Genomic DNA, 15,137 nt, shown 5'->3' with positions numbered 1-15,137 from the left:
CTGTTGCACCTGGGAGGATAGTGTATTTATAGTCTCTGCTGACGTGTTGAGTCCTTTTGCAGTTGTCAGGGCCTGCGAGGAGGATTCCGCTCCTGCAGCCGTGGAACTGGCAGGCCATGCTGGTGCGACGGGGTCTGTGTCCACAGGAGGTTGGAGTGCTTTCACTGCCCTGTCTTTCAAAATGGCAAAGTCCACGTCAGGGTGTTCCAGGGACCACAGCTTCATCTGCTTCCCATCCTCAGGAGAGCGCAGGCCCCGCAAGAATTGTTCCTTCATCATCCGGTTTCCTTCCTGATCACTGACAGGGTCCACCAGCTTGAGAGCCCGCAGTGCAGCCTGCAGCCTGAGGGCATAGGCTCTTATGCTATCTTGGGGCTTCTGCCGGCAGTTATAGAAGTCCGTCCTCAGCTCTCCCTCGGTGCGGTGTTCAAAAGCAGCTGCTAGTTTGGCAAAGATGGTCTCAACAGAGCTCCGGTCATCATTGGTCCAGGACTCAGCTTCCAATTCTGCTGCCTCAGTCAATTGTCCCAGCACCACAGCGGCCCTCTGCTTACCAGTCATCGCGTGCATGTCTAGCAGGGTGTTGATCTTCTTCTTAAACCCGGTCAGCGTGTCTATTTTACCGGCGTATTGGGGCAGCCATTGCGCTCCTGGGACATACAGCAAGGAAACTGGCATTATGGGGGAGATTTCAGCCGGCGCGGCTGCGACCGCGGCACCGGCACCAGGCGCTGCTGCGTCCAGCGCGACGGGGGCTGGCATCGCTTGGGCTGCGTCGCCCTGACCAGGGGCATTACCTCCTGCAGCGTCCATTTTTCTTCAAAAATCTGCGCGCCCCCTTTCCATTTCCTGGATCAGAGCGCTCTCCGAATTGTGGGGGTTCTGGGGCGGCCACACCTCTTCGTGGGCGGTGCTCTTTTCCCTCGCGCGGGCTGCAGCGCACGCTTTTGAAGATGGCAATATGGCGGCGGTTCAATTTTTGCGATCGGACCTCTGAGGCACACGGTCACCTGTCTGAACAGGTCTAGTCCTTATCCTGTTCGTGACGCCAGAAGTTGTGAAGCCCCGCTAGTATGTGTCGGTGCGGTACCTTCAGGGACTCCACGTGGATGGAACAGTCTGGTCACAGGTAGGGAACCTTCTTTTAGGATTGTCGTGACGCCACTCTCAGTATTGCGGTCAGCGGGGACCGCCACTGCAGATTAAGGGATGCCTGGGGCTGATGGTGGGTGCAGTCAGTATATTAGCCCCCTGAGAGTGAGGCAAGCCCCAGGCCCCGGTGTATGTGTGTGGGACCACAGGTCGCAGAATGACTCAAACACAGTCCAAGAAGTCTTTCAACGTGTTTACTCACTGTTTGGAGGTCACGGTGAGATGCCCGGGCGACACTGTGATAACCAGGTTGAGCCAGGAATTCCAGGAGGCCGTTCTGAGGGTAGCTGTCCACTCGCCTTCCTTGCACTCTTTCTGTTTTAGGAGGATCCTTTGCTTGAAGCGTGGTAGGACCCCTCCAGGGAAGCTGTTACAACCCTGCTCCCCTCTCTCTGGCTCGTCTGCCGGCAGCGTGGCCTTGGTGGGATGGCTTCTGGCCCTGTCCCCTTATGGGCCTGGTGATTGCTGCTTGGCTCAAGCTCTGTGTAGTCGTGGTGAGGGCATGAAGTACCCCCCCCCCACCTGTAGGTTAAGCAGCTCTGGATGATCTGCTGCCTGTACTGGGGACCTAGTTCCCCTTGTGTGCTCGGATACCGGGATCTCCGTACTCAGCCACCCTTCTCTCTGGATGATTTTCAGGCCGACCCACGGTACTCCTTTCTCCCCCGCTTTCAGCTACTGCACTCCTCAGGACCTGTCTGCACGAGAGCTCCTCTGCTCCCTTCCACACACTTCAACTTCTTCCTCCAGACTCTCCTCTTCCTCTCTCTCTCTGCCCTGCTTCCTAGCAACCAGCCCCTGAACACACCCCCAGCTGGGAATTGAAAGTTAACCCCTTCTGGCTACCCAAGGGTCCCCTCTGGTAATGTGGGAGGCCTGGTCACTATATGTTTGTGTGTGCACCTCATCCTGGCCTTTGGAGATTACCTGGAAGCATTGCTCCCGCATGGGTGCAATACTCTGTGGTGCCTGACCAGGTCAGGGGCGCCACAGGGGTAGGAGCGCACTCGGTGTACTCACCGAGGCAGTGTCATGGCGGCACACTCCTTCCGGGTCCCGCTTTCCCTTCCAGAGCCGACAATTGAATATTCACTACTTTCCCCACCCACCGGCACGAGTAATTGGTTGCAGTTAGACGCGCCCCCACCCTGAGTGTCAGCATGTCAGCTGACTGCAACCAATCAGAGGAGCCAGAACGGCCAGTGGGCGGGGAGAGCAGTGCAAGTGTCTGCGGCTCAGCAAGGTGGTATAAAAATAAATTAAATAAAACAATCGGTGCAGGGTCCCCGTATTCTGATACCGGCACAGATAAAGCCCACGGCTGCAGCCCCCAGCTTTCGGGCTTTATCTGTGCTGTGTATCCAGAGCCCAGAGTCACACGTGCGAGGGACTCGCATCTCATCACCCGGCAGCTGCACACTCTCCTGACAGGAGCGTACAGGTACATAGAAACATATGCGGCCGACCCGCTCTTGTCAGAAGAGTGTGCGGCTGTGCTGGGTGATGTGATGAGATACTCGCAGGAGACCCTTACAAGTGTGATTCCGGGCTAAGAGAAATCGCATGTGGCTTTTTTTTTTTCTTTTTTTTTTAAATTATTTTAAATAAATAATAAAAAAAAACGACATGAGGTCACCCCCAATTTTCATCCCCAGCCAAGATAAAGCCAGCTGGGGGATGTATTCTCAGCCTGCAGCCACTCGGTATTGCCGCATCCATTAGATGTGACAATCCCGGAACTTTACCGGCTCTTCCCGTTGCCCTGGTGTGGTGGCAATTGGGCTAATAGCAGGGGTTAATAACAGGGAACAGCTTCTACTAAACCCTAGGTTAATGCAAAAAAGTACAAAAGTATCCAGCTTACCTGTTCCTCCAAGTGCACGGCATCTGTCCAAGACAATCCAAGAAAAACTTTGTTCCAGCACATACGAATATAAATTTCTTTTACTGGAAAAATATAGTAAAAATGACACACGGATGGTAGGTGAAAAAAACAGCAAACTGGCCCCAGAAACACCGGTTTACGCGTTTTGAGGCGTGCGCCTCTTAATCATAACCACCTTATACTAGCATGTTCGTCTGCACAAGGATAGACATTGCCCCTTAGACATCAGTCAGAAACCTCTCCTACAGCTAAATGAGATTTCTTGCTTTGCACTGATGAGGGGCAACAATCTGAAACACGTGTCTGCAAACGTTCTGGTTTGGCTTTTATCCTTAGTTATGTGTGTTGACTTTTAGAATTGCTAACCCAAGAGGTCTCACTAGGGTTCAAGTCCTCTTCCTTTCTGAAGTGGGAATTTGCATATTGGATCTTATAGAGTAGTCCCCCTTTCGACACACCATCCCAGTTACCTAGCGCTCCAAGGTGTCCTGAATGTTGGTCATTTCTATATTTTTAATATTGCTCTCCTTTTAAATACTCTAAATATCAACATAAGCATTAATCTTATTCTAGATATGGGGATCGAAATTGACAGACAGACTGTATAGATTTCTTGAAATGCAATGTAATTACAAGTGGCAATTTGGTGAGTGCATTCAGTAAGGTAATTCCTGCAGAGACTGTTATCTTTCTTCCTTGTGGCACATGTGTCAAGAGACAGGAAAAATTGCATAATTTCTCCATTTATTTTTTTTTATTTCTTTAAAGTCATCATGGCCTATTTGTGCTCTCCATTTACATCTGTGCCGCCTCAGCAGCAGTTCGAACAGCTCGGATCCAAGGGTGGTGATGGTTCGTGGCTCGAGGGTCTCCGGACCCGGGGGCTGAGGAGCCACACTCAAATGGAAAGGGAGTATTTACAGGGGATTTGGTGTAGTTCGTGATGCCACCCGTGGTGTGCGGTAATTGGGGAGTACTGCCGCTGCCGTTGGGAGTACCCGGGGTGATGGAGTGGGGCAACTAGGTGACTTTGCCCTCCACGGGTAAGGACAGGCCCCAGGACTCTGTTTGTAGATGCTGGGACGCAGTGCAGGGGTCAGTCGGGTACTCACTCAGCAATGAAGCAGATGCTGACAGCAGGGTAAACCAAGTCTCTGAACGCCGTTGCCTCTCGGAGGGAGCTCGTCTGGGTCCCATCCCCCACAGTACTGCCGGTGGTCCGTAACCTGCCTCCTGGCACTAAGTTTTAGATTGTCCGTTGTGGCCCGGTAGCTTGGAGCTGTCCGGGCCCCGCTCCCCACTGTGGCTAAGTGAAGGAGCCTGCTCTCAGGAGCTCATGCTTGGGATTTCAGTGGGCTGCTTGCTAGGAAAGCCCTATCCCCCTCGTTGCACTAGTTCCCCTGATCTCTGAGCTGGTGGGAACAGTCCATAAAGGCCCCATTCTCCGCAGGTTAATTGCAAGGTTGCCTGAAGCTTCTCCCCGACCTAGGGGCCGTGCACCTCGTTGTGCCTTCGGTCCCGGACCGGTGATAGGATCAGGCTGCTGACAGTCCTCCTTGACAGGTCCCAGGCACCCAGCCTCAATCCCCTGCGACCGAGGGTCCGACTCCTCTAGGTCCAGACCACCGCCTGCGTCCTAGTTTACTTCTCCCCTGGGAGCTCCAACTCCCAGCTTCCTCAGAGCTCCTCACAGCTCGAGGGCTACCACTGAACTGAACTGACACCTCCCACCTCCCTGTCTGACCCCTAGGTGGGCGGCCCTATTCCTGCTTAAGCAGCCCACTGGTGTGCTTGACAGGTGTGGTGCAAAGTGTATCTAGGATTTGTGAATGCTGGTGGAGGCAGTACTGCAGGATAGAGACCCATAACCAGAGGGGTTGAATACTGCACGGGGAGGGCAGTTTGTGCAGTACCCTGTGACGACCTGAATAGTCCAGGGGCGTCACACATCCTCTGGACGATAATGTTAGGGTGAACTCTTAACCAGAGATCACTAGTTGCCTACTGCCTGGCCAAATTGGTATAGGCCAAGTGCATGCATAAAAGAATTCACACCAGACACAGTCGGATATGAAGTCTCTTCTTGGTCACAGTAGAAATGGCACTGAACAGACAGTACAGAGCATGCATCCTCTTTATATATGCTAGGGGCGTACACAAGTTTGGATATGCCCATTTAGTGGGACAGTTCATGGGCTAGCCAATGGGGAGATCTGTGTTGCTGTTGATGGGCGGGTCAATGACATCATCGGATGGATCCATGGTGATGGGAGGGACGTCATCTGGTGGATCCATACTGATGGTTTGGTCTGTGATGTCATCGGGGGCCATCTTGGCTTTCTCTGAAGAGTGACTGGCTTATGTATAGAGAATTGATTTAATTGAACACACTTCTCACAGTACTCTATGTCCAGAGGTTAATTAAGTATTTAATCTTATGGCTCTTCTCAACAGTCCCCCCTAAATACTTTATTAACCTTCTGACCCTACTGTGGTCCTCTAACACATCAGCTCTAATGCTTTAACTGCAACTTTTTCATTTTTCTATCCGCTATACAAGCAATGCTAAGCCTTTGCCCCCGCTGGTACAGACTGCTAATCAGAGAGTTGATCACATCCCGCACACACAGTTCACAGAGGCACAGGTAATGAACCAGTCCTTAGAACAGACTATTTAATACCGAAGATTTTGAGATTAATCGATAAGAAAGAGTAAGGTAATTGTAAGAATAAGCTTCTTACTGTTATGCTGCAGCTTTTAGCGTTACTGTTTCTGAAAGACTGAATCTCAGTCAACATCTGAGTTCTGTCCGCGTCTTCGAGACTTTTCTACCTGAGTACACATGATTGTATCACAACACTAATGGATATCTTCTTGTCTCGTGTCCACAATCTACCACCAAGAGGCCTTTAACAAGATTTCCCTTACGCATGGATCCGATTACCTTCAGTAACACAGAGTAGCACTTTTACGGCTTCAAATACCAACGAATAAGACAATACCAGTTACCTACAAGTGTATGTTATCCTTAAAAAGTCACTTAAACCCTTAAAATAATTGGTTGGTTCAGGTCAGATAATGTCTTTCCCACCATGAGCGCTTATTTGTGTGATGTTCCTGTACCCATTGTTCCCTTATCATGGTTATTTCCCATGTTTCCTCCCCAATCTAGAAATTCTCCATAAGGTTCTATGTGAGATAATCCAGCACTATGTGTGTTGTGACCCTCATTCTGCTAGTACGATGGACTCTTTACAGCGGCTGTTGTCTCCAGATGGGTTCTCCCTCAAGCTTCATGGAAGTTGCTGTGGTCGGGAAAAGCTGGATCGGCCCATCTGATTCTGACTTGTGGCTCATTCTGACTTGTCTTTTTAGGATCACCCAGTTTCCTGGCTTGAGACCACGTGCTCCTAACACTGATTTATGATCTGGAATTGGAGGATACACATGTTTAACACACTATATAGGCAGTTGTATACAGCTCATACATCACTGGTCAGGATATCACACTGTATCTGCAGTATCTGTGAGAAATATAATCACGTTCTAGGTACTAAACCAAAAATACCTTATATAAAGATCTAATTATTAAGGAAAACGAACATTTGTTACATGATTTGCCAGCGTCCACCATTATCTTGTGGATCGTTACATGTTTATGTTATGATCATTAAAATTCCAAACAACATACACCCATGTGAGTATAGACACAATTAAATATTCCAATAAAGGAGGGGCAGGGACTGGGGCAATAGCCCTAAACTCTCCCTACCTCGCAGCGGAGGTCGGCACCCTATAAGGCGAATTGGCGCCCCCGCTCACCGACGGCTCACCCTCCCTATCCCTACACTGCTAAGCTAATACGTGCTGCTAATGTCAGTGAGGGAATATAGAAACCGTGAGATACAGGGGATAAAGAGGCGTCAATATGCAAGTATATATATATCCAATTCATTCCCAAAGATTAAATATTCACACTCTGTATTTACATAGCTGTTTGTAGCTTAAATCAATATGATAAAGCAAATTCAAGGACCAAACCCTAAAAGATATTAAATATCTCACATGTATAACATGTACCCACTGTATAAATATCATAATAATAAAGCCAGGTAAAGTCATGAGGAGATCTCGTCCAATCACAGACTCTACACTATCCAATTCACACTCAGGCTAATAAAATAAACACATATTTGTCAGACACTTAGCATGAAAGACCCAACGCATTTCTCCCCTCTTCACAGTGGCAGACGGGTTCATCAGGGGCATCCCCAGATACTGTAAGATCTCTATAATGACCTCTGCTATAGAACATGTACTTCATCACTGTTTGGAACTCTATTCTTACATACCACCAGTATCATGAGTTTTTCAGCAGTAACGTTTTCCACACTGGATATGTTTCACAGCAGGCCTGAAAAGAAATTCACACAACACGCACAAAACTCATATAAACCTACACATGGTAGATGTATATGACTAATCTGCAATCACTGGAGCAGTAGAGCGGATGAGGGGGGTGTTTCTACGAGGTCTTTACAATTTTTCTACCTTAATAGACACACGTCTTACAAGACTGGATGTATCTGGTCACCTGGGTACTGAGCAGTGGTGCTGCCCAGATCTTGTCCACCACTACACTATTTGTCACGTGTTCATTGATTACCTGGGCCATTATTGAGTAGAGCGCTCATGGCAGAGAAAGCTTACCGCCCTTTATCCACAGACCTTCCTCAGTCACTGGCTCCCTGCGTCTCACACTCCGTTCCTTGCTGAATCGCTTGTTCCTGTAAGGATTTTAGAACACAAGGAGTGACAGATGTCACGGACGACGTGACAGGAGCCACCGAGGTACTGGTACTGGTCTGCATTGGTAAAGGACTCTCAACTCTAGGCCCATTTACTGCTTCTTTGTTGTCTGCTCCATCAGTCACCGGCTCTTTTGATAACAGGAGAGCGCCTCCACCTGGGTTCATACACACTCTACGGTCTTTATAGGTTTATCACGTCACAATCCACATTTGACTATCTTACCCCACTCCGCTCTACGAACCACAGTGATCGCAAATCTTCATCTCATTTCCTATTCCGATGGGAGAGGAGTGGTTTGATTTTTATTACCTCATGTTGCGTAACCTCAGCATATCCAGTGCAGAATCAACCAGCATCTTGGTATCTGGATCCATCTACGAAAAAACTCAAAATCTGCATTAGCAATGGGCTCATCTGATACATGTTCAAAACCTGACAATTCTTGTTACAGCAGAGCAATCATGAGATATGTCTGTCTGCTGTATCCTCCTTACAGATAAAAATATAAAGAAAACTTAATAGAAAAACTGAATCAATGTACAAATTAAAACCTTAAATAATGTGTGACTTTCTGCATCATCTTTCCCCCCTTTTTTAATCTATTATCCAAAACATAATTAGATTAAAAAAAATGTGTGGCCCCGGAGCTCTACATTTAGGCATGAAAGTCACATTGTATAGATTGTACCTAACGGGGAACACCATAAATATTATGTTATGTATAATTTCATAATGGAAATCCATTTCAATGGCTTTTCAACTTTCGCTTGAACCACAGAAATCTGCATTACAGCCCGGCTAGCTCAGTCGGTAGAGCATGAGACTCTTAATCTCAGGGTCGTGGGTTCGAGCCCCACGTTGGGCGCCAATAATGTTAGGGTGAACTCTTAACCAGAGATCACTAGTTGCCTACTGCCTGGCCAAATTGGTATAGGCCAAGTGCATGCATAAAAGAATTCACACCAGACACAGTCGGATATGAAGTCTCTTCTTGGTCACAGTAGAAATGGCACCGAACACAGTACAGAGCATGCATCCTCTTTATAAATGCTAGGGGCGTACACAAGTTTGGATATGCCCATTTAGTGGGACAGTTCATGGGCTAGCCAATGGGGAGATCTGTGTTGCTGTTGATGGGCGGGTCAATGAAGTCATCAGATGGATCCATGGTGATAGGAGGGACGTCATCTGGTGGATCCATGCTGATGGTTTGGTCTGTGATGTCATCGGGGGCCATCTTGGCTTTCTCTGAAGAGTGACTGGCTTATGTATAGAGAATTGATTTAATTGAACACACTTCTCACAGTGCTCTATGTCCAGAGGTTAATTAAGTATTTAATCTTATGGCTCTCCTCAACAGTATCAGCTTAAAAAATTCAGTGCAAAACGAGTCATTCATTACTATTGACTCAACGTCTTCCTATAGATAGGAAAATATGCTAATAGAACCCAATCAGTGGCTTCTTCTTCTGCGGGTACAAGACGGATGACTGCGTAAACTGCTTTTTCTTCTCCCGGTCACGGCCATTACACTACATTTCTGCCTTCGATATTTGTGCACTTGGGATATTTTAAAAGGAATACAGACCAGAATAGAAAATCTCTCCCTCGAGATGAAAAAGAGGGTTTCACAGGGAAATGAGGGAGCAGGCGCATGATGAAAACTTCCTCTAACAGGATTCCTGTTTAATTTTCCCTATGAATTAAATATGTCATTAGTCATCGAACTGTGAGCAGTAGGATTATGTCCGTTCAGGATTTATTACGGCAAGGCTTTGACATTTAGTTTAGCATACAATGGGAGCATACCAACGCCAAGTATTATTAGCACAGAAAATACTGAATTTCCTCTTCATACAGTCAAACAAGACTTCGACGTCTTTGTCATTCTGTTCTCTTAAAGGAACACTACAGATATAAAATTAAACAACAAAGCACGGGTTTAGGCCCTCTGCTCCAAATAAAAAGCTGAAAGGGCCAAATAAACTGCGTTGTTCCATAAAACTATGCCCAAAAAATGTATTTTATTGTCAATTAAAAAAATGGAAAGTGAATGAACAAAAGAAAAATCTAAATCCAACAAGTACATGGTGTGACCACCTTTTGCCTTCAAAACGGCATCAATTCTTCCGCATACACTTGATCATAGTTTTTGAAGGAATTCGGCAGGGAGGCTGTTCTAAACATCTTGGAGACCTAACTCCAGATCTTCTGTGCAAATCCTTCTGTCTCGTCAAATAAACCCAGGCAAACTTGATGATGATGAGATCAGGGCTCTGTGGGGCAGGTCATCACTTCCAGGACTACTTGTTCTTCTCTACCCTTAAGAGGGAACCTGTCACCAGATTTAGCGACTATAAACTGCGACAACCACCAGTGGGCTCTTATATACAGCATCCTAACATGCTCTATATAATATCGCAGGCCGCTGTGTATAACATAAGAATCACTTTATAATACTCACCTAAAGGGTGGTGCGGTGCAGACTGGTCGGATGGGTGACTCCGTTCTCTGGTACCGGCGCCTCCTCTTTCGGCCATCTTTGTCCTCCTTCTTCTGAAGCCTGGGTGCATGACGCGTCCTACGTCATCCACACTAGCCAGCATTGAGGTCCTGCGCTGGCGCACTTTTCTCTGCCCTGAGCATGTTACAATCTATATATATAACTGCCTTATTCTGTCTGTCTGTCTGTCTTGCTCCAAAATTGTGTCACGTGACAGTGTCACTGTAAGTGTCATAAAACTGACAACTGTTGGATTGGCCGCTGGGCTCGGCCTGGCCCCGCCCCCCCACGGATTGGCCGCTTGCCTCGGCCTGGCCCCGCCCCCTGCATGGATTAGCCGCTCTGGGCTTGGCCTGGCTCCGCCCCCCCACGGATTGGCCGCTCGCCTCGGCCTGGCCCCACCCCCCACATGGATTAGCCGCTCGCCCCGGACCTCCGCACGCATCGCCCGCTCCAGCGTACACCGGCTCCCGGTACACATGTGCAGGGAGCCGGCATACGCTGCGGTCAATAATGAAGTGTCATGCAGTGGTGAAAGAGTTAAAGACACTGCAAGACACTTCATTATAGGCAGCGGGCACCCCCAGAAGAGAGAAGACAGAAGAAAGAAGACCCCGCAGTCATACTCACCAGACGCCGACCGGGAGCAGGTGAGCGCATCAAGGTCCTGCAGTGGTGGAACACACACACACACGCACACACACACATAAGAACAGACACACACATCAGATCACACTCACTCACTCTCACACACACCTCACACACACATCAGATCGCATCTACACACAACAACATCCAGTGATATCACTTACTTCTCGGCGGCGATACTGTGCGTGCAGTGACCTTCCAGGACCTGCCGGAGGATCACATGGCCGGAAGCATGTGGTATCTCCGGATGTTGTGAGTGTGTCAGCGCGTATGTGCGATATCGTCAGTGTGTGTGTGCGTGTATGCGATCGGGTGTGTGCGTGTATGCGATCGGGTGTGTGCGTGTATGCGATCGGGTGTGTGCATGTGTTCTGATGTGTGAGTGTACGTGATCGGATCTGTGAGTGTCGGCAGAGGAGCACGGCGTGCAGCACAGCTGCTGGGACCGCCCACCGGAGGGCACAGGGAGAAGTGGGGTGTGAGTGTATGCGATCAGATGTGTGCGTGTATACTGTCTGATGTGTGACTGTGGAGCACGATGGGGAGTGCGCAGCATGGGGGATGGAGCACGATGGGGGGTGCGCAGCATGGGGGATGGAGCACGATGAGGGTGCACACCTTCCGCCAAAACACACACACAGCGCCACACGCGCACCGCACAACACACCACACACACTGGGAACCACAAACACCGCCCTACACAGACAACGCCGCACACACACAACACCCAACACACCAACACCGCGGCATACACAAATATACGCACATACCGCGCAACACACACACTGCACAAAACATACCTCCCCCAAAACACACACACGCACTCCACACCCACACAAACCGCGCAACACACACAGCACCACACACACAGAACGCTGCAGACACACAGCGCTCCACAAACAACGCAACACACACAACGCAACACACATACAACACCGCTCTCACACACCCCACACCCAGAACATTTACAGCCCCTACACAAACTCTGGCAACTACACACAACAACATCGATATATATAACAAAAAACATACTACACAATAAATTCTAGAATACCCGATGCGTTAGAATCGGGCCACCTTCTAGTGCTATATATAAGAGCCCCACTGGTGGTTGATGCAGCTTATAGTCACCAAATCTGGTGACAGGTTCCCTTTAATGACATTGGCTGTATATTTTGCATCATTATCCTAGAGCATAAATTTGGAACCAAACAAACACCTATATGATGGATAAGTGTCACAAGGTGGCAGGGGACCAAAGCTCCTAAACTGACCCTCACGGTAGGGGGGCCCTAGCTGTCCCTGATTCAAAACATACGTCTGATGGTGAAGATGTCTGGGCCACCTTCCTACCCCTGCTCCTGACCCGCCCCTATCTGATCTAGTACGTAGCATGTAAAGATCAACAGAGATAAACAAACAGGCTATCAGACAACAAGTGATAAGGAGGAAAACTAAAGCAGGTAGGAAATAACCGGATGACAGGAGGAATTCCACTGCCCACCAAGCAACATGCAGTAAATCACCAGACTGGAAAACAACAGCACAGGTACTGGTGTAACAGAAAGCTATAGTTGGCATAGGAAGACAAATTCCTCCATCTTAAAAAGGCGAGGAGTAGCTGTGATAGGTCTCCCGCAACATGTGATCAAAAAGGTAACCAGCAGGCTAGTAGAAATTAACTCTTGTTAGTCCAATAACTAATGAACACACAGCTGGTTGACGCCCAAGCCTTCCTGTGCAACTCAGAAGCACCAGAGTAAGTATAGTGAGGAGTGTCACAGTCTGTGGTCTGAACAGCATTTGATGCCACCATGACACTCGGCGAGTCTAGAAAAAAAACTCCATGTGACAATACGTATCTGCCTGTATTTCTTAGCACTGAGGATACCAATAATCCTGGCCAAATCCCCAATGCCAGTTCATTAAATGCAGCCCAAAACTTGCATGGAGTCTCCACCATACTTCACTGTTCATGCAAACACTCATTATTGTACCATTCTCCAGCCCTTCAACAACCAAACCGTCTTCTGTTACAGCCATTTAATTCACATTTTGCCTCATCAGTCCAAAGTGCACTCTACCCTTTTTCTGCGTTTCTGTTCCTATGATTTGATACATAGCTGAGTCGCTTGGCCTTTTTACCATGTTGAAAGTATTGTTTTTTGCTGCAATTCTTCCAAGAAGACCACTTCTTCCCAGACGTCTTTGAAAAGTAGATGGGAGTTGATGAGTCCCACTGGATGCTGACAGTCCTGAGCTGAGGGCACTGCTGACCATCTTCTGATTTTGAAGGAAAGTAAGCATAATGTTTCTTTCATCTGCTGCAAATTTCCTTGGAGGGCTACTGATTTTATAGTCCTCAAATTTACGTCATGTGGAAGCGCTTTCCTGGGAATTTGTTTTTTCTTTTTCTGAATCCACTGACTGAGCAGCAGCTGTGAGTGGTAACTTCACTGAGTTCCCCTGAGGTCACTGCTACAGGTTCACACGATACCTCAGCTGTGACTTCAGGTGAACTGACCTCTGGGGAACTCATTGAACTCAATGACCTCACCTCAGGTTAAATAATTGAGCTCAATCCCGGATTACTAGATTAAGATTAGGCAGTGTGTACATTGAGTATTGTGGTACAGACATTTTTGCACCAAATCTGCATCTCCTAGCAAAAAAATGCACCAAAACTGCGTCAAAACGCATGTGGTTTTGGTTGGGAGTTTTTTTTCCAGAAGATGTAGACTTGGTGTAGAAATGTCTACACTCACATACTCAATGTGCAAACATGACCTAATCCATTAATCTGGCATTGAGTTCTGTGACTTCACCTGAGGTAACAGCTGCAGTTTCCATGGTACCCCATGTGTAAACTCAGATGAACTGACTTTAGGTGAACTCATTGAACTCAGTGACCTCACCTCAGGTGAAGTCATTGAACTCAATACCAGATTACCAAATAAGGCAATGTGTGCACAGTGAGACATTTCTGCACCAACTCTGCATCACTTTGCAAACAAATGCACCAAAAACATGTGGTTTCTGTGTGGTTTTTTTGCCAGGAGATGCAGATTTGGTGCAGGAATGTCTGCATCCAAATACTCATTGTGCAGACATTGCCTAATCTGGTAATCTGGAATTGATTTCAATGATTTCACCTGAGGTCACAGATGGAGTATCGTAGGAACCTCCAGTGGTGACCTCAGGTGAACTCAGTGACGTCATCGCTCACACCTTCGGCTTAGTCAGTGTGTCTCTGAAGCCGTAGTGAGCAGTCACATTTTCCAATGTTACCACGCACTGCGATCTCAGATGTAGCACAGCTGGCATCGTCGTGGGACCTCATGTGGATTATGTTTGACTGGCAGGGGTGTTTTGGGCATTAATAAATTAAAGAAAGGGAGTGTCTTTTTAATTTAAAATAAAAGATTTGTGTGTCTTTGTGTTTATTTCTTTTTACTTACAGGGTTAGTAATAAAGGGGTCTCATAGACCCCTCCCCATTACTAATCTTGAGCTTGATAGCAGCTGTGATATTAAATCACAGCCGTCATTAACCCCTTATATTACCCCGATTGTCACCACTCCAGGACATTTGAGATGAGCCGGGGAAATCGCCTGAATTGCCTCTTCTATTTGATGTGACAATTCTGGGGTGGCTGCGGGCTGCTATTTTTAGGCTGGGGGCCTATTAACTATGGGCCTCACCAGCCTGAGACTACCAGCCCCCAGCTGCCGGCATTATCTTGGCAGGGTAACAAAATTGTGGGGGGGGGGAGGACCGCATGTCATACATTTTTAAATTACACTGGTCAACAAAAAAAATATTTTTTTCGGTATCTGGTTTGAAAATGCGTGGTTTTAACTAATTTTGGGAAGCAGTGAATATACATGAGGGTTAATAAGGAGACTTGGACGCAGTGTGACAGCAACGCAGGCATCTTAGGAAGTATAATTCTCCTCTTTTACAGCCCCGTAGCCCTTTCTACCATCATTTTACTACAAAATGTATGTGGGGTTCGGCATCTGGGCAGATGTTTGGGTTCAAATCTGGTCCCGAATGGAACTTTTTGTTTAAGTCTGGTCGGACCTGGATCTGCAGGTTCACCCATCTCTATTAACACATCTATTTTTTTAAAGCAT

The 15,137-nt window shown here is 47.7% G+C and overlaps 1 non-coding gene across 1 annotated transcript; it reads left to right on the top strand.

Annotated features, from left to right (window-relative positions):
• Window positions 1-8,642: 8,642 nt before the first annotated feature.
• Window positions 8,643-8,715, top strand: TRNAK-CUU (transfer RNA lysine (anticodon CUU)). The gene has a single exon. It is a non-coding gene; the product is annotated as a tRNA-Lys (tRNA).
• The last annotated feature ends 6,422 nt before the right edge of the window (window positions 8,716-15,137 follow it).

The sequence above is a fragment of the Anomaloglossus baeobatrachus genome, chromosome 6, assembly GCF_048569485.1.
Source record: "Anomaloglossus baeobatrachus isolate aAnoBae1 chromosome 6, aAnoBae1.hap1, whole genome shotgun sequence".
Classification (NCBI taxonomy): domain Eukaryota; kingdom Metazoa; phylum Chordata; class Amphibia; order Anura; family Aromobatidae; genus Anomaloglossus; species Anomaloglossus baeobatrachus.
The sequence above is the reverse complement of the archived record's forward strand: the minus strand, read 5'-3'. Positions and strand labels throughout refer to the sequence as shown.